At 37.3% G+C, this 26,103-nt stretch overlaps 1 long non-coding RNA gene across 4 annotated transcripts in view; it reads right to left on the minus strand.

Annotated features, from left to right (window-relative positions):
• Positions 1–11,659: 11,659 nt before the first annotated feature.
• Positions 11,660–26,103, minus strand: part of LOC147336237 (uncharacterized) — a 31,805-nt gene continuing 17,361 nt past the window's right edge. For all 4 annotated transcript variants that reach the window (XR_015128237.1, XR_015128236.1, XR_015128235.1 and 1 more), the window contains one exon: positions 11,660–13,938. This is a non-coding gene — a long non-coding RNA (uncharacterized LOC147336237). The remainder of the gene's footprint in view (positions 13,939–26,103) is intronic.

Below are 26,103 nucleotides of genomic sequence, written 5' to 3' on the forward strand. Positions count from 1 at the left end.
CGCCAAGACAATGCGTTTCTCACGGTTACATGCATTTGAATGGGAAACTCGCCCGAGACAAAGTATAGGTTTTCATTATGTGAATAATTTTAAAATCTTAGCTCAAACGGCTGCAAAACCTGTTTGCCCAGCACGGAGATATTGAGTTTTATAAGATAAAGCCATAAACATGTTTGTCTGAGACCTCTATCAAAAGTTACAGCGATTTATATGAAGTTGTTCAAAAACGCTTTCTTTCGCCAAGACAATGCGTTTCTCACGGTTACATGCATTTGAATGGGAAACTCGCCTGAAACAAAGTATAGGTTTTCATTATGTGAATAATTTTAAAATCTTAGCTCAAACGGCTGCAAAACCTGTTTGCCCAGCACGGAGATCAAAAGTTACAGCTATTTATATGAAGTTGTACAAAAACGCTTTCTTTCGCCAAGACAGTGCGTTTCTCACTGTTACATGCATTTGAATGGGGAACTCGACCGAAACTAAGTATAGGTTTTCATTATGTGTATAACTTGGAAATCTTAGCTCAAACAGCTGCAAATCCTATTTTCCCAGCACAGGGACCTTGAGTTCTATAAGATAAAGCCATAAACATGTTTGTCTGAGTCTTCTATCAAAAGTTACAGCTATTTATATGAAGTTGTACAAAAACGCTTTATTTCGCCAAGACAATGCGTTTCTCACTGTTACATGCATTTGAATGGGGAACTCGACCGAAACAAAGTATAGGTTTTCATTATGTGTATAACTTGGAAATCTTAGCTCAAACAGCTGCAAATCCTATTTTCCCAGCACAGGGACCTTGAGTTCTATAAGATAAAGCCATAAACACGTTTGTCTGAGTCTTCTATCAAAAGTTACAGCGATTTATATGAAGTTGTTCACAAACGCTTTCTTTCGCCAAGACAATGCGTTTCTCACGGTTACATGCATTTGAATGGGAAACTCGCCCGAGACAAAGTATAGGTTTTCATTATGTGAATAATTTTAAAATCTTAGCTCAAACGGCTGTAAAACCTGTTTGCCCAGCACGGAGATATTGAGTTTTATAAGATAAAGCCATAAACATGTTTGTCTGAGACCTCTATCAAAAGTTACAGCGATTTATATGAAGTTGTTCAAAAACGCTTTCTTTCGCCAAGACAATGCGTTTCTCACGGTTACATGCATTTGAATGGGAAACTCGCCTGAAACAAAGTATAGGTTTTCATTATGTGAATAATTTTAAAATCTTAGCTCAAACGGCTGCAAAACCTGTTTGCCCAGCACGGAGATATTGAGTTTTATAAGATAAAGCCATAAACATGTTTGTCTGAGTCTTCTATCAAAAGTTACAGCGATTTATATGAAGTTGTTCAAAAACGCTTTCTTTCGCCAAGACAATGCGTTTCTCACGGTTACATGCATTTGAATGGGAAACTCGCCTGAAACAAAGTATAGGTTTTCATTATGTGAATAATTTTAAAATCTTAGCTCAAACGGCTGCAAAACCTGTTTGCCCAGCATGGGGATATTGAGTTCTATAAGATAAAGCCATAAACATGTTTGTCTGAGACCTCTATCAAAAGTTACAGCGATTTATATGAAGTTGTTCAAAAACGCTTTCTTTCGCCAATACAATGCGTTTCTCACTGTTACATGCATTTGAATGGGGAACTCGACCGAAACAAAGTATAGGTTTTCATTATGTGTATAACTTGGAAATCTTAGCTCAAACAGCTGCAAATCCTGTTTTCCCAGCACAGGGACCTTGAGTTCTATAAGATAAAGCCATAAACATGTTTGTCTGAGTCTTCTATCAAAAGTTACAGCTATTTATATGAAGTTGTACAAAAACGCTTTATTTCGCCAAGACAATGCGTTTCTCACTGTTACATGCATTTGAATGGGGAACTCGACCGAAACAAAGTATAGGTTTTCATTATGTGAATAATTTTAAAATCTTAGCTCAAATGGCTTCAAAACCTGTTTGCCCAGCACGGAGATATTGAGTTTTATAAGATAAAGCCATAAACATGTGTGTCTGAGTCCTCTATCAAAAGTTACAGCGATTTATATGAAGTTGTTCAAAAACGCTTTATTTCGCCAAGACAGTGTGATTCTCACTGTTACATGCATTTGAATGGGAAACTCGCCTCAGACAAAGTATAGGTTTTCATTATGTGAATAATTTTAAAATCTTAGCTCAAACGGCTGCAAAACCTGTTTGCCCAGCACGGAGATATGGAGTTCTATAAGATAAAGCCATAAACATGTTTGTCTGAGTCTTCTATCAAAAGTTACAGCGATTTATATGAAGTTGTTCAAAAACGCTTTATTTCGCCAAGACAATGCGTTTCTCACTGTTACATGCATTTGAATGGGAAACTCGCCCCAGACAAAGTATAGGTTTTCATTATGTGAATAATTTTAAAATCTTAGCTCAAACAGCTGCAAATCCTGTTTTCCCAGCACAGGGACCTTGAGTTCTATAAGATAAAGCCATAAACATGTTTGTCTGAGTCTTCTATCAAAAGTTACAGCTATTTATATGAAGTTGTACAAAAACGCTTTATTTCGCCAAGACAATGCGTTTCTCACTGTTACATGCATTTGAATGGGGAACTCGCCCGAAACAAAGTATAGGTTTTCATTATGTGTATAACTTGGAAATCTTAGCTCAAACAGCTGCAAATCCTGTTTTCCCAGCACAGGGACCTTGAGTTCTATAAGATAAAGCCATAAACATGTTTGTCTGAGTCTTCTATCAAAAGTTACAGCTATTTATATGAAGTTGTACAAAAACGCTTTCTTTCGCCAAGACAGTGCGTTTCTCACTGTTACATGCATTTGAATGGGGAACTCGACCGAAACTAAGTATAGGTTTTCATTATGTGTATAACTTGAAAATCTTAGCTCAAACAGCTGCAAATCCTATTTTCCCAGCACAGGGACCTTGAGTTCTATAAGATAAAGCCATAAACATGTGTGTCTGAGTCTTCTATCAAAAGTTACAGCTATTTATATGAAGTTGTACAAAAACGCTTTATTTCGCCAAGACAATGCGTTTCTCACTGTTACATGCATTTGAATGGGGAACTCGACCGAAACAAAGTATAGGTTTTCATTATGTGTATAACTTGAAAATCTTAGCTCAAGCAGCTGCAAATCCTATTTTCCCAGCACAGGGACCTTGAGTTCTATAAGATAAAGCCATAAACATGTGTGTCTGAGTCTTCTATCAAAAGTTACAGCGATTTATATGAAGTTGTTCACAAACGCTTTCTTTCGCCAAGACAATGCGTTTCTCACGGTTACATGCATTTGAATGGGAAACTCGCCCGAGACAAAGTATAGGTTTTCATTATGTGAATAATTTTAAAATCTTAGCTCAAACGGCTGTAAAACCTGTTTGCCCAGCACGGAGATATTGAGTTTTATAAGATAAAGCCATAAACATGTTTGTCTGAGACCTCTATCAAAAGTTACAGCGATTTATATGAAGTTGTTCAAAAACGCTTTCTTTCGCCAAGACAATGCGTTTCTCACGGTTACATGCATTTGAATGGGAAACTCGCCTGAAACAAAGTATAGGTTTTCATTATGTGAATAATTTTAAAATCTTAGCTCAAACGGCTGCAAATCCTATTTTCCCAGCACAGGGACCTTGAGTTCTATAAGATAAAGCCATAAACATGTGTGTCTGAGTCTTCTATCAAAAGTTACAGCGATTTATATGAAGTTGTTCACAAACGCTTTCTTTCGCCAAGACAATGCGTTTCTCACGGTTACATGCATTTGAATGGGAAACTCGCCCGAGACAAAGTATAGGTTTTCATTATGTGAATAATTTTAAAATCTTAGCTCAAACGGCTGTAAAACCTGTTTGCCCAGCACGGAGATATTGAGTTTTATAAGATAAAGCCATAAACATGTTTGTCTGAGACCTCTATCAAAAGTTACAGCGATTTATATGAAGTTGTTCAAAAACGCTTTCTTTCGCCAAGACAATGCGTTTCTCACGGTTACATGCATTTGAATGGGAAACTCGCCTCAGACAAAGTATAGGTTTTCATTATGTGAATAATTTTAAAATCTTAGCTCAAACGGCTGCAAATCCTATTTTCCCAGCACAGGGACCTTGAGTTCTATAAGATAAAGCCATAAACATGTTTGTCTGAGTCTTCTATCAAAAGTTACAGCGATTTATATGAAGTTGTTCAAAAACGCTTTCTTTCGCCAAGACAATGCGTTTCTCACGGTTACATGCATTTGAATGGGAAACTCGCCTGAAACAAAGTATAGGTTTTCATTATGTGAATAATTTTAAAATCTTAGCTCAAACGGCTGCAAAACCTGTTTGCCCAGCATGGGGATATTGAGTTCTATAAGATAAAGCCATAAACATGTTTGTCTGAGACCTCTATCAAAAGTTACAGCGATTTATATGAAGTTGTTCAAAAACGCTTTCTTTCGCCAATACAATGCGTTTCTCACTGTTACATGCATTTGAATGGGGAACTCGACCGAAACAAAGTATAGGTTTTCATTATGTGTATAACTTGGAAATCTTAGCTCAAACAGCTGCAAATCCTGTTTTCCCAGCACAGGGACCTTGAGTTCTATAAGATAAAGCCATAAACATGTTTGTCTGAGTCTTCTATCAAAAGTTACAGCTATTTATATGAAGTTGTACAAAAACGCTTTCTTTCGCCAAGACAGTGCGTTTCTCACTGTTACATGCATTTGAATGGGGAACTCGACCGAAACTAAGTATAGGTTTTCATTATGTGTATAACTTGAAAATCTTAGCTCAAACAGCTGCAAATCCTATTTTCCCAGCACAGGGACCTTGAGTTCTATAAGATAAAGCCATAAACATGTGTGTCTGAGTCTTCTATCAAAAGTTACAGCTATTTATATGAAGTTGTACAAAAACGCTTTATTTCGCCAAGACAATGCGTTTCTCACTGTTACATGCATTTGAATGGGGAACTCGACCGAAACAAAGTATAGGTTTTCATTATGTGTATAACTTGAAAATCTTAGCTCAAACAGCTGCAAATCCTGTTTTCCCAGCACAGGGACCTTGAGTTCTATAAGATAAAGCCATAAACATGTGTTTTTGAGTCCTCTATCAAAAGTTACAGCGATTTATATGAAGTTGTTCAAAAACGCTTTCTTTCGCCAAGACAATGCGTTTCTCACGGTTACATGCATTTGAATGGGAAACTCGCCTCAGACAAAGTATAGGTTTTCATTATGTGAATAATTTTAAAATCTTAGCTCAAACGGCTGCAAAACCTGTTTGCCCAGCACGGAGATATTGAGTTTTATAAGATAAAGCCATAAACATGTGTTTCTGAGTCCTCTATCAAAAGTTACAGCGATTTATATGAAGTTGTACAAAAACGCTTTATTTCGCCAATACAATGCGTTTCTCACTGTTACATGCATTTGAATGGGAAACTCACCCGAGACAAAGTATAGGTTTTCATTATGTGAATAATTTTAAAATCTTAGCTCAAACGGCTGCAAAACCTGTTTGCCCAGCACGGAGATATTGAGTTTTATAAGATAAAGCCATAAACATGTGTGTCTGAGTCTTCTATCAAAAGTTACAGCGATTTATATGAAGTTGTTCAAAAACGCTTTATTTCGCCAATACAATGCGTTTCTCACTGTTACATGCATTTGAATGGGAAACTCACCCGAGACAAAGTATAGGTTTTCATTATGTGAATAATTTTAAAATCTTAGCTCAAACGGCTGCAAAACCTGTTTGCCCAGCACGGAGATATTGAGTTTTATAAGATAAAGCCATAAACATGTGTGTCTGAGTCTTCTATCAAAAGTTACAGCGATTTATATGAAGTTGTTCAAAAACGCTTTCTTTCGCCAAGACAATGCGTTTCTCACTGTTACATGCATTTGAATGGGAAACTCGCCCCAGACAAAGTATAGGTTTTCATTATGTGTATAACTTGGAAATCTTAGCTCAAACAGCTGCAAATCCTGTTTTCCCAGCACAGGGACCTTGAGTTCTATAAGATAAAGCCATAAACATGTTTGTCTGAGTCTTCTATCAAAAGTTACAGCTATTTATATGAAGTTGTACAAAAACGCTTTATTTCGCCAAGACAATGCGTTTCTCACTGTTACATGCATTTGAATGGGGAACTCGCCCGAAACAAAGTATAGGTTTTCATTATGTGTATAACTTGGAAATCTTAGCTCAAACAGCTGCAAATCCTGTTTTCCCAGCACAGGGACCTTGAGTTCTATAAGATAAAGCCATAAACATGTTTGTCTGAGTCTTCTATCAAAAGTTACAGCTATTTATATGAAGTTGTACAAAAACGCTTTCTTTCGCCAAGACAGTGCGTTTCTCACTGTTACATGCATTTGAATGGGGAACTCGACCGAAACTAAGTATAGGTTTTCATTATGTGTATAACTTGAAAATCTTAGCTCAAACAGCTGCAAATCCTATTTTCCCAGCACAGGGACCTTGAGTTCTATAAGATAAAGCCATAAACATGTTTGTCTGAGTCTTCTATCAAAAGTTACAGCTATTTATATGAAGTTGTACAAAAACGCTTTCTTTCGCCAAGACAGTGCGTTTCTCACTGTTACATGCATTTGAATGGGGAACTCGCCCGAAACAAAGTATAGGTTTTCATTATGTGTATAACTTGAAAAGCTTAGCTCAAATGGCTTCAAAACCTGTTTGCCCAGCACGGAGATATTGAGTTTTATAAGATAAAGCCATAAACATGTGTGTCTGAGTCCTCTATCAAAAGTTACAGCGATTTATATGAAGTTGTTCAAAAACGCTTTATTTCGCCAAGACAGTGTGTTTCTCACGGTTACATGCATTTGAATGGGGAACTCGCCTCAGACAAAGTATAGGTTTTCATTATGTGTATAACTTGAAAATCTTAGCTCAAACAGCTGCAAATCCTATTTTCCCAGCACAGGGACCTTGAGTTCTATAAGATAAAGCCATAAACATGTGTATCCGAGTCTTCTAGCAAAAGTTACAGCTATTTATATGAAGTTGTACAAAAACGCTTTCTTTCGCCAAGACAGTGCATTTCTCACTGTTACATGCATTTGAATGGGAAACTCGCCTGAAAAAAAGTATAGGTTTTCATTATGTGAATAATTTTAAAATCTTAGCTCAAATGGCTTCAAAACCTGTTTGCCCAGCACGGAGATATTGAGTTTTATAAGATAAAGCCATGAACATGTTTGTCTGAGTCTTCTATCAAAAGTTACAGCGATTTATATGAAGTTGTTCAAAAACGCTTTCTTTCGCCAAGACAATGCGTTTCTCACGGTTACATGCATTTGAATGGGAAACTCACCCGAGACAAAGTATAGGTTTTCATTATGTGAATAATTTTAAAATCTTAGCTCAAACGGCTGCAAAACCTGTTTGCCCAGCACGGAGATATTGAGTTTTATAAGATAAAGCCATAAACATGTGTGTCTGAGTCTTCTATCAAAAGTTACAGCGATTTATATGAAGTTGTTCAAAAACGCTTTCTTTCGCCAAGACAATGCGTTTCTCACTGTTACATGCATTTGAATGGGAAACTCGCCCCAGACAAAGTATAGGTTTTCATTATGTGAATAATTTTAAAATCTTAGCTCAAACGGCTGCAAAACCTGTTTGCCCAGCACGGAGATATTGAGTTTTATAAGATAAAGCCATGAACATGTTTGTCTGAGTCTTCTATCAAAAGTTACAGCGATTTATATGAAGTTGTTCAAAAACGCTTTATTTCGCCAAGACAATGCGTTTCTCACTGTTACATGCATTTGAATGGGGAACTCGACCGAAACAAAGTATAGGTTTTCATTATGTGTATAACTTGAAAATCTTAGCTCAAACAGCTACAAATCCTGTTTTCCCAGCACAGGAACCTTGAGTTCTATAAGATAAAGCCATAAACATGTGTGTCTGAGTCTTCTATCAAAAGTTACAGCGATTTATATGAAGTTGTTCAAAAACGCTTTCTTTCGCCAAGACAATGCGTTTCTCACGGTTACATGCATTTGAATGGGAAACTCGCCTCAGACAAAGTATAGGTTTTCATTATGTGAATAATTTTAAAATCTTAGCTCAAACGGCTGCAAAACCTGTTTGCCTAGCACGGAGATATTGAGTTTTATAAGATAAAGCCATAAACATGTGTGTCTGAGTCTTCTATCAAAAGTTACAGCGATTTATATGAAGTTGTTCAAAAACGCTTTCTTTCGCCAAGACAATGCGTTTCTCACTGTTACATGCATTTGAATGGGAAACTCGCCCCAGACAAAGTATAGGTTTTCATTATGTGAATAATTTTAAAATCTTAGCTCAAACGGCTGCAAAACCTGTTTGCCCAGCACAGGAACCTTGAGTTTTATAAGATAAAGCCATGAACATGTTTGTCTGAGTCTTCTATCAAAAGTTACAGCGATTTATATGAAGTTGTTCAAAAACGCTTTATTTCGCCAAGACAATGCGTTTCTCACTGTTACATGCATTTGAATGGGGAACTCGACCGAAACAAAGTATAGGTTTTCATTATGTGTATAACTTGAAAATCTTAGCTCAAACAGCTGCAAATCCTGTTTTCCCAGCACAGGAACCTTGAGTTCTATAAGATAAAGCCATAAACATGTGTATCCGAGTCTTCTATCAAAAGTTACAGCTATTTATATGAAGTTGTACAAAAACGCTTTATTTCGCCAAGACAGTGCGTTTCTCACTGTTACATGCATTTGAATGGGGAACTCGACCGAAACAAAGTATAGGTTTTCATTATGTGTATAACTTGAAAATCTTAGCTCAAATGGCTGCAAATCCTGTTTTCCCAGCACAGGGACCTTGAGTTCTTTAAGATAAAGCCATAAACATGTGTATCCGAGTCTTCTAGCAAAAGTTACAGCGATTTATATGAAGTTGTTCAAAAACGCTTTCTTTCGCCAAGACAATGCGTTTCTCACTGTTACATGCATTTGAATGGGGAACTCGACCGAAACAAAGTATAGGTTTTCATTATGTGTATAACTTGAAAATCTTAGCTCAAACAGCTGCAAAACCTGTTTTCCCAGCACGGGGACCTTGAGTTCTATAAGAAAAAGCCATAAACATGTGTATCCGAGTCTTCTATCAAAAGTTACAGCTATTTATATGAAGTTGTACAAAAACGCTTTATTTCGCCAAGACAGTGCGTTTCTCACTGTTACATGCATTTGAATGGGGAACTCGCCCGAAACAAAGTATAGGTTTTCATTATGTGTATAACTTGAAAATCTTAGCTCAAACAGCTGCAAAACCTTTTTGCCCAGCACGGGGACCTTGAGTTCTATAAGAAAAAGCCATAAACATGTGTATCCGAGTCTTCTAGCAAAAGTTACAGCGATTTATATGAAGTTGTTCAAAAACGCTTTCTTTCGCCAAGACAATGCGTTTCTCACTGTTACATGCATTTTGAATGGGAAACTCGCCTGAAAAAAAGTATAGGTTTTCATTATGTGAATAATTTTAAAATCTTAGCTCAAACGGCTGCAAAACCTGTTTGCCCAGCACGGAGATATTGAGTTTTATAAGATAAAGCCATGAACATGTTTGTCTGAGTCTTCTATCAAAAGTTACAGCGATTTATATGAAGTTGTTCAAAAACGCTTTCTTTCGCCAAGACAATGCGTTTCTCACTGTTACATGCATTTGAATGGGAAACTCACCCGAGACAAAGTATAGGTTTTCATTATGTGAATAATTTTAAAATCTTAGCTCAAACGGCTGCAAAACCTCTTTCTTTCGCCAAGACAATGCGTTTCTCACTGTTACATGCATTTGAATGGGAAACTCACCCGAGACAAAGTATAGGTTTTCATTATGTGAATAATTTTAAAATCTTAGCTCAAACGGCTGCAAAACCTGTTTGCCCAGCACGGAGATATTTAGTTTTATAAGATAAAGCCATAAACACGTTTGTCTGAGTCTTCTATCAAAAGTTACAGCGATTTATATGAAGAGGTTGAAAAACGCTTTATTTCGCCAAGACAGTGTGTTTCTCACTGTTACATGCATTTGAATGGGGAACTCGACCGAAACAAAGTATAGGTTTTCATTATGTGTATAACTTGAAAATCTTAGCTCAAACAGCTGCAAATCCTGTTTTCCCAGCACAGGGACCTTGAGTTCTATAAGATAAAGCCATAAACATGTTTGTCTGAGTCTTCTATCAAAAGTTCCAGCTATTTATATGAAGTTGTACAAAAACGCTTTATTTCGCCAAGACAATGCGTTTCTCACTGTTACATGCATTTGAATGGGGAACTCGACCGAAACAAAGTATAGGTTTTCATTATGTGTATAACTTGGAAATCTTAGCTCAAACAGCTGCAAATCCTGTTTTCCCAGCACAGGGACCTTGAGTTCTATAAGATAAAGCCATAAACATGTTTGTCTGAGTCTTCTATCAAAAGTTACAGCTATTTATATGAAGTTGTACAAAAACGTTTTCTTTCGCCAAGACAGTGCGTTTCTCACTGTTACATGCATTTGAATGGGGAACTCGACCGAAACTAAGTATAGGTTTTCATTATGTGTATAACTTGGAAATCTTAGCTCAAACAGCTGCAAATCCTGTTTTCCCAGCACAGGGACCTTGAGTTCTATAAGATAAAGCCATAAACATGTTTGTCTGAGTCTTCTATCAAAAGTTCCAGCTATTTATATGAAGTTGTACAAAAACGCTTTCTTTCGCCAAGACAATGCGTTTCTCACGGTTACATGCATTTGAATGGGAAACTCACCCGAGACAAAGTATAGGTTTTCATTATGTGAATAATTTTAAAATCTTAGCTCAAACGGCTGCAAAACCTGTTTGCCCAGCACGGAGATATTGAGTTTTATAAGATAAAGCCATAAACATGTGTGTCTGAGTCTTCTATCAAAAGTTACAGCGATTTATATGAAGTTGTTCAAAAACGCTTTCTTTCGCCAAGACAATGCGTTTCTCACTGTTACATGCATTTGAATGGGAAACTCGCCCCAGACAAAGTATAGGTTTTCATTATGTGAATAATTTTAAAATCTTAGCTCAAACGGCTGCAAAACCTGTTTGCCCAGCACAGGAACCTTGAGTTTTATAAGATAAAGCCATGAACATGTTTGTCTGAGTCTTCTATCAAAAGTTACAGCGATTTATATGAAGTTGTTCAAAAACGCTTTATTTCGCCAAGACAATGCGTTTCTCACTGTTACATGCATTTGAATGGGGAACTCGACCGAAACAAAGTATAGGTTTTCATTATGTGTATAACTTGAAAATCTTAGCTCAAACAGCTGCAAAACCTTTTTGCCCAGCACGGGGACCTTGAGTTCTATAAGAAAAAGCCATAAACATGTGTATCCGAGTCTTCTAGCAAAAGTTACAGCGATTTATATGAAGTTGTACGAAAATGCTTTCTTTCGCCAAGACAGTGTTTCTCACTGTTACATGCATTTGAATGGGAAACTCACCCGAGACAAAGTATAGGTTTTCATTATGTGAATAATTTTAAAATCTTAGCTCAAACGGCTGCAAAACCTGTTTGCCCAGCACGGAGATATTTAGTTTTATAAGATAAAGCCATAAACACGTTTGTCCGAGTCTTCTAGCAAAAGTTACAGCTATTTATATGAAGTTGTACAAAAACGCTTTCTTTCGCCAAGACAGTGCATTTCTCACTGTTACATGCATTTGAATGGGGAACTCGCCCGAAACAAAGTATAGGTTTTCATTATGTGTATAACTTGGAAATCTTAGCTCAAACAGCTGCAAAACCTGTTTTCCCAGTGATAGGTTTGTAGCTTGAACCCATCCGCTGGAACGTTGAAGACAATATAATTACACTGCTAAGCAAGACACAAATAGGCAAAGTTCTTCATGTTACTCGTGCGCCGTCCCTTCGCTTGACCCCAGTCGCTCTCGTCCGTCCTCCCGTAACACTGTCCTTTTATTGAGGTTACATGAATATGCATAGGTTCATTAACATACGACGTCTACATACAAACAAAGAGTACCTTGCCTGTGTGTGTGTGTGTGTGTGTGTGTTGCTGATCAAAGGGTCAAACATCCTTGGTCAGGAAGAGGGTAGACTAGACCCCCCCCGGTGAGGAAGTCCAGCAGTTCATCTAAACAGAAAAGCACTTAGACTAGAACAGACGTAGCTACGTTAATCCTACCATAAAACAATTAAGACAAGGTACGAACTTTCCCATGCTCCCAGGATATAGGTGTGCATTCTAGTGTGGAATACACACCAAGCCTCTGTAGCCTGTTAAAGATCACACAACTTATCACTACACAATTGATTATACACCTCTATGCATCTATGGTTAAATATTTCTAAGCATAAATAACAATCAACAATACAAACTCTAACATTCCCCCGTTTTTGACCTTTATGCTAGAAAGTTCCCAGTTATGCATACCTCATGTCTGACAGTTTCAATGCAAACATTTTTTTTACTCAGCATATGTCAAATCACCCTAAATTACTGTAAAAGTTACACAGTTTAATAAATGTATTAGCAGTTACCCCATTCATTGAGCTCATCTCATGGCAAACTGCATCTTACGAGCAACCAAAGAAATTGTTAATTTAATAGTGAAACTAAGAAAGTAACATTTTCAAAAACATCTCAGCTTGGTGATGCTTCCTCCGGGTGTGCAAATCACATGTCTCTCTGCAGAGTGGTTTGAGTTCTGCAGGGCGTCATGAATGTCTCTTCTAGTTGTTTCGTTGTCCATAGGACCAGAGTCCAAATGTATGTAGAATAAACATTCAAACATACCAGTTAGTTTTGTTGTTTGTCAACATGGGTCTCAGCTATTTCCAAAGCTGCAGACCTCTCAGCACTCTAGTTTTATGGCCTCCCATCACCTCACTTCAGGCCTTCATCCTGCGAGGGGGATATTTATGACTCCTTCATTGTCCACGCTCTGCAGAGAAACACCTCTGTGGAAAGGGTGCAGGGTTCAGTTGTCTTACAGCAGCCTTCAGAGTGTCATCGTATGCACAGTATAGTGGCACAGCATTAGGTGATGTTCATAGGAAACTGCTGTCATCACCACCATAGCTTCTGGTTCCTGTGCTTTCACAGAATCATGATGTCATCCTCGAACTCCTTCTGCGCTGTCGATGGAGCTTGGCACGCTCCCCTCATCCCACGAGTTTTCATGTTCCAACGCTGCTGAAGGTTTAAGGCAGAGCACGTCGTACACCTTAGTTGTCTTCCTCAGCGTCAATATTGAATCTTTCATTTTATTTAAAATCTCCTGGAAACTCAGTAGCACAGCTCTCTGTGTGATGTCTGCTGTGCTGAAGATGATCTCTGATCCTCCTGAAGCCTCTCTCCTGGCCTCAGCTCCCATCTTGTGGACGATCCTCTCCTCTATTTTGCAGGCAGTTTCATGGTCCTTGCTGTGGCTCCAAGGTCTGATCTCATGATGGGCCCCAACCAGCTTGACCTTTGACCTCAACCACTGCCTGGCTGTCAGCTATGCCTGGAATGGTTCACGCTTCTCACTGGGCCTCTGAAGATTTCTCAGGAGATTACTGCTGCACCTGTATTTCCTTGCTAAGAAGAAAAACTTCTATTTGGAGAGCATGTCAACAATCATCAAACCACATTCTTTAGTTCAGTGAACTTCACTTATAGGCCATCAAAGCCTCATCTGAACATGGGTGCACCACTTGCATAGGTTTAATACTTGTAAATAAACGGCTAATCACACAAATCACTGCAACAATAATAGTAAACATTGTTTAATGTTAATCCTTGCACTCCACCTCTTGACGCATGGACATTCCCATGCGTCAACTCACCAAACCTGGATCCCTGTCTTAAAGAAAAAGATCACGTCCCAGGCAACATCAGGGCATCTCCTCTGGAGTAGCTCCGTAACCCTGCAATAAAAGATGTTAGCGTGTGTTGCATATTAAGTTTGCTTAACACCTGGCTCTCCCAGGAGTTGTACAAAAACGCTTTATTTCGCCAAGACAATGCGTTTCTCACTGTTACATGCATTTGAATGGGGAACTCGACCGAAACAAAGTATAGGTTTTCATTATGTGTATAACTTGAAAATCTTAGCTCAAACAGCTGCAAATCCTGTTTTCCCAGCACGGGGACCTTGAGTTCTATAAGAAAAAGCCATAAACATGTGTATCCGAGTCTTCTATCAAAAGTTACAGCTATTTATATGAAGTTGTACAAAAACGCTTTCTTTCGCCAAGACAGTGCGTTTCTCACTGTTACATGCATTTGAATGGGAAACTCGACCGAGACAAAGTATAGGTTTTCATTATGTGTATAACTTGGAAATCTTAGCTCAAACAGCTGCAAATCCTGTTTTCCCAGCACGGGGACCTTGAGTTCTATAAGAAAAAGCCATAAACATGTGTATCCGAGTCTTCTATCAAAAGTTACAGCTATTTATATGAAGTTGTACAAAAACGCTTTCTTTCGCCAAGACAGTGCGTTTCTCACTGTTACATGCATTTGAATGGGGAACTCGCCTCAGACAAAGTATAGGTTTTCATTATGTGAATAATTTTAAAATCTTAGCTCAAACGGCTGCAAAACCTGTTTGCCCAGCACGGAGATATTGAGTTTTATAAGATAAAGCCATAAACATGTTTGTCTGAGTCTTCTATCAAAAGTTACAGCGATTTATATGAAGTTGTACGAAAATGCTTTCTTTCGCCAAGACAGTGTTTCTCACTGTTACATGCATTTGAATGGGAAACTCACCCGAGACAAAGTATAGGTTTTCATTATGTGAATAATTTTAAAATCTTAGCTCAAACGGCTGCAAAACCTGTTTGCCCAGCACGGAGATATTGAGTTTTATAAGATAAAGCCATGAACATGTTTGTCTGAGTCTTCTATCAAAAGTTACAGCGATTTATATGAAGTTGTTCAAAAACGCTTTCTTTCGCCAAGACAGTGCGTTTCTCACTGTTACATGCATTTGAATGGGAAACTCGCCTGAAACAAAGTATAGGTTTTCATTATGTGAATAATTTTAAAATCTTAGCTCAAACGGCTGCAAAACCTGTTTGCCCAGCACGGAGATATTGAGTTTTATAAGATAAAGCCATGAACATGTTTGTCTGAGTCTTCTATCAAAAGTTACAGCGATTTATATGAAGTTGTTCAAAAACGCTTTCTTTCGCCAAGACAGTGCGTTTCTCACTGTTACATGCATTTGAATGGGAAACTCGCCTCAGACAAAGTATAGGTTTTCATTATGTGAATAATTTTAAAATCTTAGCTCAAACGGCTGCAAAACCTGTTTGCCCAGCACGGAGATATTGAGTTTTATAAGATAAAGCCATAAACATGTTTGTCTGAGTCTTCTATCAAAAGTTACAGCGATTTATATGAAGTTGTACGAAAATGCTTTCTTTCGCCAAGACAGTGTTTCTCACTGTTACATGCATTTGAATGGGAAACTCACCCGAGACAAAGTATAGGTTTTCATTATGTGAATAATTTTAAAATCTTAGCTCAAACGGCTGCAAAACCTGTTTGCCCAGCACGGAGATATTGAGTTTTATAAGATAAAGCCATGAACATGTTTGTCTGAGTCTTCTATCAAAAGTTACAGCGATTTATATGAAGTTGTTCAAAAACGCTTTCTTTCGCCAAGACAATGCGTTTCTCACTGTTACATGCATTTGAATGGGAAACTCACCCGAGACAAAGTATAGGTTTTCATTATGTGAATAATTTTAAAATCTTAGCTCAAACGGCTGCAAAACCTCTTTCTTTCGCCAAGACAATGCGTTTCTCACTGTTACATGCATTTGAATGGGAAACTCGCCCCAGACAAAGTATAGGTTTTCATTATGTGAATAATTTTAAAATCTTAGCTCAAACGGCTGCAAAACCTCTTTCTTTCGCCAAGACAATGCGTTTCTCACTGTTACATGCATTTGAATGGGAAACTCGCCCGAGACAAAGTATAGGTTTTCATTATGTGAATAATTTTAAAATCTTAGCTCAAACGGCTGCAAAACCTGTTTGCCCAGCACGGAGATATTGAGTTTTATAAGATAAAGCCATAAACATGTGTGTCTGAGTCTTCTATCAAAAGTTACAGCGATTTATATGAAGTTGTTCAAAAACGCTTTCTTTCGCCAAGACAATGCGTTTCTCACTGTTACATGCATTTGAATGGGAAACTCACCCGAGACAAAGTATAGGTTTTCATTATGTGAATAATTTTAAAATCTTAGCTCAAATGGCTTCAAAACCTGTTTGCCCAGCACGGGGATATTGAGTTTTATAAGATAAAGCCATAAACATGTGTTTCTGAGTCCTCTATCAAAAGTTACAGCAATTTATATGAAGTTGTTCAAAAACGCTTTATTTCGCCAAGACAATGCGTTTCTCACTGTTACATGCATTTGAATGGGAAACTCGCCCGAGACAAAGTATAGGTTTTCATTATGTGAATAATTTTAAAATCTTAGCTCAAACGGCTGCAAAACCTGTTTGCCCAGCACGGAGATATTGAGTTTTATAAGATAAAGCCATAAACATGTTTGTCTGAGTCTTCTATCAAAAGTTACAGCGATTTATATGAAGTTGTTCAAAAACGCTTTCTTTCGCCAAGACAATGCGTTTCTCACTGTTACATGCATTTGAATGGGAAACTCACCCGAGACAAAGTATAGGTTTTCATTATGTGAATAATTTTAAAATCTTAGCTCAAACGGCTGCAAAACCTGTTTGCCCAGCACGGAGATATTGAGTTTTATAAGATAAAGCCATAAACATGTGTGTCTGAGTCTTCTATCAAAAGTTACAGCGATTTATATGAAGTTGTTCAAAAACGCTTTCTTTCGCCAAGACAATGCGTTTCTCACTGTTACATGCATTTGAATGGGGAACTCGCCTGAAAAAAAGTATAGGTTTTCATTATGTGAATAATTTTAAAATCTTAGCTCAAACGGCTGCAAAACCTGTTTGCCCAGCACGGAGATGTTGAGTTTTATAAGATAAAGCCATGAACATGTTTGTCTGAGTCTTCTATCAAAAGTTACAGCGATTTATATGAAGTTGTTCAAAAACGCTTTCTTTCGCCAAGACAATGCGTTTCTCACTGTTACATGCATTTGAATGGGAAACTCACCCGAGACAAAGTATAGGTTTTCATTATGTGAATAATTTTAAAATCTTAGCTCAAACGGCTGCAAAACCTCTTTCTTTCGCCAAGACAATGCGTTTCTCACTGTTACATGCATTTGAATGGGAAACTCGCCCCAGACAAAGTATAGGTTTTCATTATGTGAATAATTTTAAAATCTTAGCTCAAACGGCTGCAAAACCTCTTTCTTTCGCCAAGACAATGCGTTTCTCACTGTTACATGCATTTGAATGGGAAACTCGCCCGAGACAAAGTATAGGTTTTCATTATGTGAATAATTTTAAAATCTTAGCTCAAACGGCTGCAAAACCTGTTTGCCCAGCACGGAGATATTGAGTTTTATAAGATAAAGCCATAAACATGTGTGTCTGAGTCTTCTATCAAAAGTTACAGCGATTTATATGAAGTTGTTCAAAAACGCTTTCTTTCGCCAAGACAATGCGTTTCTCACTGTTACATGCATTTGAATGGGAAACTCACCCGAGACAAAGTATAGGTTTTCATTATGTGAATAATTTTAAAATCTTAGCTCAAATGGCTTCAAAACCTGTTTGCCCAGCACGGGGATATTGAGTTTTATAAGATAAAGCCATAAACATGTGTTTCTGAGTCCTCTATCAAAAGTTACAGCAATTTATATGAAGTTGTTCAAAAACGCTTTATTTCGCCAAGACAATGCGTTTCTCACTGTTACATGCATTTGAATGGGAAACTCGCCCGAGACAAAGTATAGGTTTTCATTATGTGAATAATTTTAAAATCTTAGCTCAAACGGCTGCAAAACCTGTTTGCCCAGCACGGAGATATTGAGTTTTATAAGATAAAGCCATAAACATGTTTGTCTGAGTCTTCTATCAAAAGTTACAGCGATTTATATGAAGTTGTTCAAAAACGCTTTCTTTCGCCAAGACAATGCGTTTCTCACTGTTACATGCATTTGAATGGGAAACTCACCCGAGACAAAGTATAGGTTTTCATTATGTGAATAATTTTAAAATCTTAGCTCAAACGGCTGCAAAACCTGTTTGCCCAGCACGGAGATATTGAGTTTTATAAGATAAAGCCATAAACATGTGTGTCTGAGTCTTCTATCAAAAGTTACAGCGATTTATATGAAGTTGTTCAAAAACGCTTTCTTTCGCCAAGACAATGCGTTTCTCACTGTTACATGCATTTGAATGGGAAACTCACCCGAGACAAAGTATAGGTTTTCATTATGTGAATAATTTTAAAATCTTAGCTCAAATGGCTTCAAAACCTGTTTGCCCAGCACGGGGATATTGAGTTTTATAAGATAAAGCCATAAACATGTGTTTCTGAGTCCTCTATCAAAAGTTACAGCAATTTATATGAAGTTGTTCAAAAACGCTTTATTTCGCCAAGACAATGCGTTTCTCACTGTTACATGCATTTGAATGGGAAACTCGCCCGAGACAAAGTATAGGTTTTCATTATGTGAATAATTTTAAAATCTTAGCTCAAACGGCTGCAAAACCTGTTTGCCCAGCACGGAGATATTGAGTTTTATAAGATAAAGCCATAAACATGTTTGTCTGAGTCTTCTATCAAAAGTTACAGCGATTTATATGAAGTTGTACGAAAATGCTTTCTTTCGCCAAGACAGTGTTTCTCACTGTTACATGCATTTGAATGGGAAACTCACCCGAGACAAAGTATAGGTTTTCATTATGTGAATAATTTTAAAATCTTAGCTCAAACGGCTGCAAAACCTGTTTGCCCAGCACGGAGATATTGAGTTTTATAAGATAAAGCCATGAACATGTTTGTCTGAGTCTTCTATCAAAAGTTACAGCGATTTATATGAAGTTGTTCAAAAACGCTTTCTTTCGCCAAGACAATGCGTTTCTCACTGTTACATGCATTTGAATGGGAAACTCACCCGAGACAAAGTATAGGTTTTCATTATGTGAATAATTTTAAAATCTTAGCTCAAACGGCTGCAAAACCTCTTTCTTTCGCCAAGACAATGCGTTTCTCACTGTTACATGCATTTGAATGGGAAACTCGCCCCAGACAAAGTATAGGTTTTCATTATGTGAATAATTTTAAAATCTTAGCTCAAACGGCTGCAAAACCTCTTTCTTTCGCCAAGACAATGCGTTTCTCACTGTTACATGCATTTGAATGGGAAACTCGCCCGAGACAAAGTATAGGTTTTCATTATGTGAATAATTTTAAAATCTTAGCTCAAACGGCTGCAAAACCTGTTTGCCCAGCACGGAGATATTGAGTTTTATAAGATAAAGCCATAAACATGTGTGTCTGAGTCTTCTATCAAAAGTTACAGCGATTTATATGAAGTTGTTCAAAAACGCTTTCTTTCGCCAAGACAATGCGTTTCTCACTGTTACATGCATTTGAATGGGAAACTCACCCGAGACAAAGTATAGGTTTTCATTATGTGAATAATTTTAAAATCTTAGCTCAAATGGCTTCAAAACCTGTTTGCCCAGCACGGGGATATTGAGTTTTATAAGATAAAGCCATAAACATGTGTTTCTGAGTCCTCTATCAAAAGTTACAGCAATTTATATGAAGTTGTTCAAAAACGCTTTATTTCGCCAAGACAATGCGTTTCTCACTGTTACATGCATTTGAATGGGAAACTCGCCCGAGACAAAGTATAGGTTTTCATTATGTGAATAATTTTAAAATCTTAGCTCAAACGGCTGCAAAACCTGTTTGCCCAGCACGGAGATATTGAGTTTTATAAGATAAAGCCATAAACATGTTTGTCTGAGTCTTCTATCAAAAGTTACAGCGATTTATATGAAGTTGTTCAAAAACGCTTTCTTTCGCCAAGACAATGCGTTTCTCACTGTTACATGCATTTGAATGGGAAACTCACCCGAGACAAAGTATAGGTTTTCATTATGTGAATAATTTTAAAATCTTAGCTCAAACGGCTGCAAAACCTGTTTGCCCAGCACGGAGATATTGAGTTTTATAAGATAAAGCCATAAACATGTGTGTCTGAGTCTTCTATCAAAAGTTACAGCGATTTATATGAAGTTGTTCAAAAACGCTTTCTTTCGCCAAGACAATGCGTTTCTCACTGTTACATGCATTTGAATGGGGAACTCGCCTGAAAAAAAGTATAGGTTTTCATTATGTGAATAATTTTAAAATCTTAGCTCAAACGGCTGCAAAACCTGTTTGCCCAGCACGGAGATGTTGAGTTTTATAAGATAAAGCCATGAACATGTTTGTCTGAGTCTTCTATCAAAAGTTACAGCGATTTATATGAAGTTGTTCAAAAACGCTTTCTTTCGCCAAGACAATGCGTTTCTCACTGTTACATGCATTTGAATGGGAAACTCACCCGAGACAAAGTATAGGTTTTCATTATGTGAATAATTTTAAAATCTTAGCTCAAACGGCTGCAAAACCTCTTTCTTTCGCCAAGACAATGCGTTTCTCACTGTTACATGCATTTGAATGGGAAACTCGCCCCAGACAAAGTATAGGTTTTCATTATGTGAATAATTTTAAAATCTTAGCTCAAACGGCTGCAAAACCTCTTTCTTTCGCCAAGACAATGCGTTTCTCACTGTTACATGCATTTGAATGGGAAACTCGCCCGAGACAAAGTATAGGTTTTCATTATGTGAATAATTTTAAAATCTTAGCTCAAACGGCTGCAAAACCTGTTTGCCCAGCACGGAGATATTGAGTTTTATAAGATAAAGCCATAAACATGTGTGTCTGAGTCTTCTATCAAAAGTTACAGCGATTTATATGAAGTTGTTCAAAAACGCTTTCTTTCGCCAAGACAATGCGTTTCTCACTGTTACATGCATTTGAATGGGAAACTCACCCGAGACAAAGTATAGGTTTTCATTATGTGAATAATTTTAAAATCTTAGCTCAAATGGCTTCAAAACCTGTTTGCCCAGCACGGGGATATTGAGTTTTATAAGATAAAGCCATAAACATGTGTTTCTGAGTCCTCTATCAAAAGTTACAGCAATTTATATGAAGTTGTTCAAAAACGCTTTATTTCGCCAAGACAATGCGTTTCTCACTGTTACATGCATTTGAATGGGAAACTCGCCCGAGACAAAGTATAGGTTTTCATTATGTGAATAATTTTAAAATCTTAGCTCAAACGGCTGCAAAACCTGTTTGCCCAGCACGGAGATATTGAGTTTTATAAGATAAAGCCATAAACATGTTTGTCTGAGTCTTCTATCAAAAGTTACAGCGATTTATATGAAGTTGTTCAAAAACGCTTTCTTTCGCCAAGACAATGCGTTTCTCACTGTTACATGCATTTGAATGGGAAACTCACCCGAGACAAAGTATAGGTTTTCATTATGTGAATAATTTTAAAATCTTAGCTCAAACGGCTGCAAAACCTGTTTGCCCAGCACGGAGATATTGAGTTTTATAAGATAAAGCCATAAACATGTGTGTCTGAGTCTTCTATCAAAAGTTACAGCGATTTATATGAAGTTGTTCAAAAACGCTTTCTTTCGCCAAGACAATGCGTTTCTCACTGTTACATGCATTTGAATGGGAAACTCACCCGAGACAAAGTATAGGTTTTCATTATGTGAATAATTTTAAAATCTTAGCTCAAACGGCTGCAAAACCTCTTTCTTTCGCCAAGACAATGCGTTTCTCACTGTTACATGCATTTGAATGGGAAACTCGCCCCAGACAAAGTATAGGTTTTCATTATGTGAATAATTTTAAAATCTTAGCTCAAACGGCTGCAAAACCTCTTTCTTTCGCCAAGACAATGCGTTTCTCACTGTTACATGCATTTGAATGGGAAACTCGCCCGAGACAAAGTATAGGTTTTCATTATGTGAATAATTTTAAAATCTTAGCTCAAACGGCTGCAAAACCTGTTTGCCCAGCACGGAGATATTGAGTTTTATAAGATAAAGCCATAAACATGTGTGTCTGAGTCTTCTATCAAAAGTTACAGCGATTTATATGAAGTTGTTCAAAAACGCTTTCTTTCGCCAAGACAATGCGTTTCTCACTGTTACATGCATTTGAATGGGAAACTCGCCCGAGACAAAGTATAGGTTTTCATTATGTGAATAATTTTAAAATCCTAGCTTAATCGGCTGCAAAACCTGTTTGCCCAGCACGGAGATATTGAGTTCTATAAGATAAAGCCATAAACATGTTTGTCTGAGTCCTCTATCAAAAGTTACAGCGATTTATATGAAGTTGTTCAAAAACGCTTTATTTCGCCAAGACAATGCATTTCTCACTGTTACATGCATTTGAATGGGAAACTCGCCCGAGACAAAGTATAGGTTTTCATTATGTGAATAATTTTAAAATCTTAGCTCAAACGGCTGCAAAACCTGTTTGCCCAGCACGGGGATATTGAGTTCTATAAGATAAAGCCATAAACATGTTTGTCTGAGTCCTCTATCAAAAGTTACAGCGATTTATATGAAGTTGTTCAAAAACGCTTTCTTTCGCCAAGACAATGCGTTTCTCACGGTTACATGCATTTGAATGGGAAACTCGCCTCAGACAAAGTATAGGTTTTCATTATGTGAATAATTTTAAAATCTTAGCTCAAACGGCTGCAAAACCTGTTTGCCCAGCACGGAGATATTGAGTTTTATAAGATAAAGCCATAAACATGTTTGTCTGAGTCTTCTATCAAAAGTTACAGCGATTTATATGAAGTTGTTCAAAAACGCTTTCTTTCGCCAAGACAATGCGTTTCTCACTGTTACATGCATTTGAATGGGAAACTCACCCGAGACAAAGTATAGGTTTTCATTATGTGAATAATTTTAAAATCTTAGCTCAAACGGCTGCAAAACCTGTTTGCCCAGCATGGAGATATTGAGTTTTATAAGATAAAGCCATAAACATGTGTGTCTGAGTCTTCTATCAAAAGTTACAGCGATTTATATGAAGTTGTTCAAAAACGCTTTCTTTCGCCAAGACAATGCGTTTCTCACGGTTACATGCATTTGAATGGGGAACTCGCCTCAGACAAAGTATAGGTTTTCATTATGTGAATAATTTTAAAATCTTAGCTCAAACGGCTGCAAAACCTGTTTGCCCAGCACGGAGATATTGAGTTTTATAAGATAAAGCCATAAACATGTTTGTCTGAGTCTTCTATCAAAAGTTACAGCGATTTATATGAAGTTGTTCAAAAACGCTTTCTTTCGCCAAGACAATGCGTTTCTCACTGTTACATGCATTTGAATGGGAAACTCACCCGAGACAAAGTATAGGTTTTCATTATGTGAATAATTTTAAAATCTTAGCTCAAACGGCTGCAAAACCTGTTTGCCCAGCATGGAGATATTGAGTTTTATAAGATAAAGCCATAAACATGTGTGTCTGAGTCTTCTATCAAAAGTTACAGCGATTTATATGAAGTTGTTCAAAAACGCTTTCTTTCGCCAAGACAATGCGTTTCTCACTGTTACATGCATTTGAATGGGAAACTCGCCTGAAAAAAAGTATAGGTTTTCATTATGTGAATAATTTTAAAATCTTAGCTCAAACGGCTGCAAAACCTGTTTGCCCAGCACGGAGATATTGAGTTTTATAAGATAAAGCCATGAACATGTTTGTCTGAGTCTTCTATCAAAAGTTACAGCGATTTATATGAAGTTGTTCAAAAACGCTTTATTTCGCCAAGACAATGCGTTTCTCACTGTTACATGCATTTGAATGGGAAACTCACCCGAGACAAAGTATAGGTTTTCATTATGTGAATAATTTTAAAATCTTAGCTCAAACGGCTGCAAAACCTCTTTCTTTCGCCAAGACAATGCGTTTCTCACTGTTACATGCATTTGAATGGGAAACTCGCCCCAGACAAAGTATAGGTTTTCATTATGTGAATAATTTTAAAATCTTAGCTCAAACGGCTGCAAAACCTGTTTGCCCAGCACGGAGATATTGAGTTTTATAAGATAAAGCCATAAACACGTGTGTCTGAGTCTTCTATCAAAAGTTACAGCGATTTATATGAAGTTGTTCAAAAACGCTTTCTTTCGCCAAGACAATGCGTTTCTCACTGTTACATGCATTTGAATGGGAAACTCACCCGAGACAAAGTATAGGTTTTCATTATGTGAATAATTTTAAAATCTTAGCTCAAACGGCTGCAAAACCTCTTTCTTTCGCCAAGACAATGCGTTTCTCACTGTTACATGCATTTGAATGGGAAACTCGCCCCAGACAAAGTATAGGTTTTCATTATGTGAATAATTTTAAAATCTTAGCTCAAACGGCTGCAAAACCTCTTTCTTTCGCCAAGACAATGCGTTTCTCACTGTTACATGCATTTGAATGGGAAACTTGCCCGAGACAAAGTATAGGTTTTCATTATGTGAATAATTTTAAAATCTTAGCTCAAACGGCTGCAAAACCTGTTTGCCCAGCACGGAGATATTGAGTTTTATAAGATAAAGCCATAAACATGTGTGTCTGAGTCTTCTATCAAAAGTTACAGCGATTTATATGAAGTTGTTCAAAAACGCTTTCTTTCGCCAAGACAATGCGTTTCTCACTGTTACATGCATTTGAATGGGAAACTCGCCCGAGACAAAGTATAGGTTTTCATTATGTGAATAATTTTAAAATCCTAGCTCAATCGGCTGCAAAACCTGTTTGCCCAGCACGGAGATATTGAGTTCTATAAGATAAAGCCATAAACATGTTTGTCTGAGTCTTCTATCAAAAGTTACAGTGATTTATATGAAGTTGTTCAAAAACGCTTTCTTTCGCCAAGACAATGCGTTTCTCACTGTTACATGCATTTGAATGGGAAACTCACCCGAGACAAAGTATAGGTTTTCATTATGTGAATAATTTTAAAATCTTAGCTCAAACGGCTGCAAAACCTCTTTCTTTCGCCAAGACAATGCGTTTCTCACTGTTACATGCATTTGAATGGGAAACTCGCCCCAGACAAAGTATAGGTTTTCATTATGTGAATAATTTTAAAATCTTAGCTCAAACGGCTGCAAAACCTCTTTCTTTCGCCAAGACAATGCGTTTCTCACTGTTACATGCATTTGAATGGGAAACTCGCCCCAGACAAAGTATAGGTTTTCATTATGTGAATAATTTTAAAATCTTAGCTCAAACGGCTGCAAAACCTGTTTGCCCAGCACGGAGATATTGAGTTCTATAAGATAAAGCCATAAACATGTTTGTCTGAGTCCTCTATCAAAAGTTACAGCGATTTATATGAAGTTGTTCAAAAACGCTTTCTTTCGCCAAGACAATGCGTTTCTCACGGTTACATGCATTTGAATGGGAAACTCGCCTCAGAAGAAGTATAGGTTTTCATTATGTGAATAATTTTAAAATCTTAGCTCAAACGGCTGCAAAACCTGTTTGCCCAGCACGGAGATATTGAGTTTTATAAGATAAAGCCATGAACATGTTTGTCTGAGTCTTCTATCAAAAGTTACAGCGATTTATATGAAGTTGTTCAAAAACGCTTTCTTTCGCCAAGACAATGCGTTTCTCACTGTTACATGCATTTGAATGGGAAACTCACCCGAGACAAAGTATAGGTTTTCATTATGTGAATAATTTTAAAATCTTAGCTCAAACGGCTGCAAAACCTGTTTGCCCAGCACGGAGATATTGAGTTTTATAAGATAAAGCCATAAACATGTGTGTCTGAGTCTTCTATCAAAAGTTACAGCGATTTATATGAAGTTGTTCAAAAACGCTTTCTTTCGCCAAGACAATGCGTTTCTCACTGTTACATGCATTTGAATGGGAAACTCACCCGAGACAAAGTATAGGTTTTCATTATGTGAATAATTTTAAAATCTTAGCTCAAACGGCTGCAAAACCTCTTTCTTTCGCCAAGACAATGCGTTTCTCACTGTTACATGCATTTGAATGGGAAACTCGCCCCAGACAAAGTATA

This window comes from Aulonocara sp. 'chitande type north' Nkhata Bay, linkage group LG3, assembly GCF_057382095.1.
Source record: "Aulonocara sp. 'chitande type north' Nkhata Bay isolate Kocher_YH1m ecotype deep benthic linkage group LG3, A_spYH_male_GT1.1, whole genome shotgun sequence".
NCBI lineage: Eukaryota > Metazoa > Chordata > Actinopteri > Cichliformes > Cichlidae > Aulonocara > Aulonocara sp. 'chitande type north' Nkhata Bay.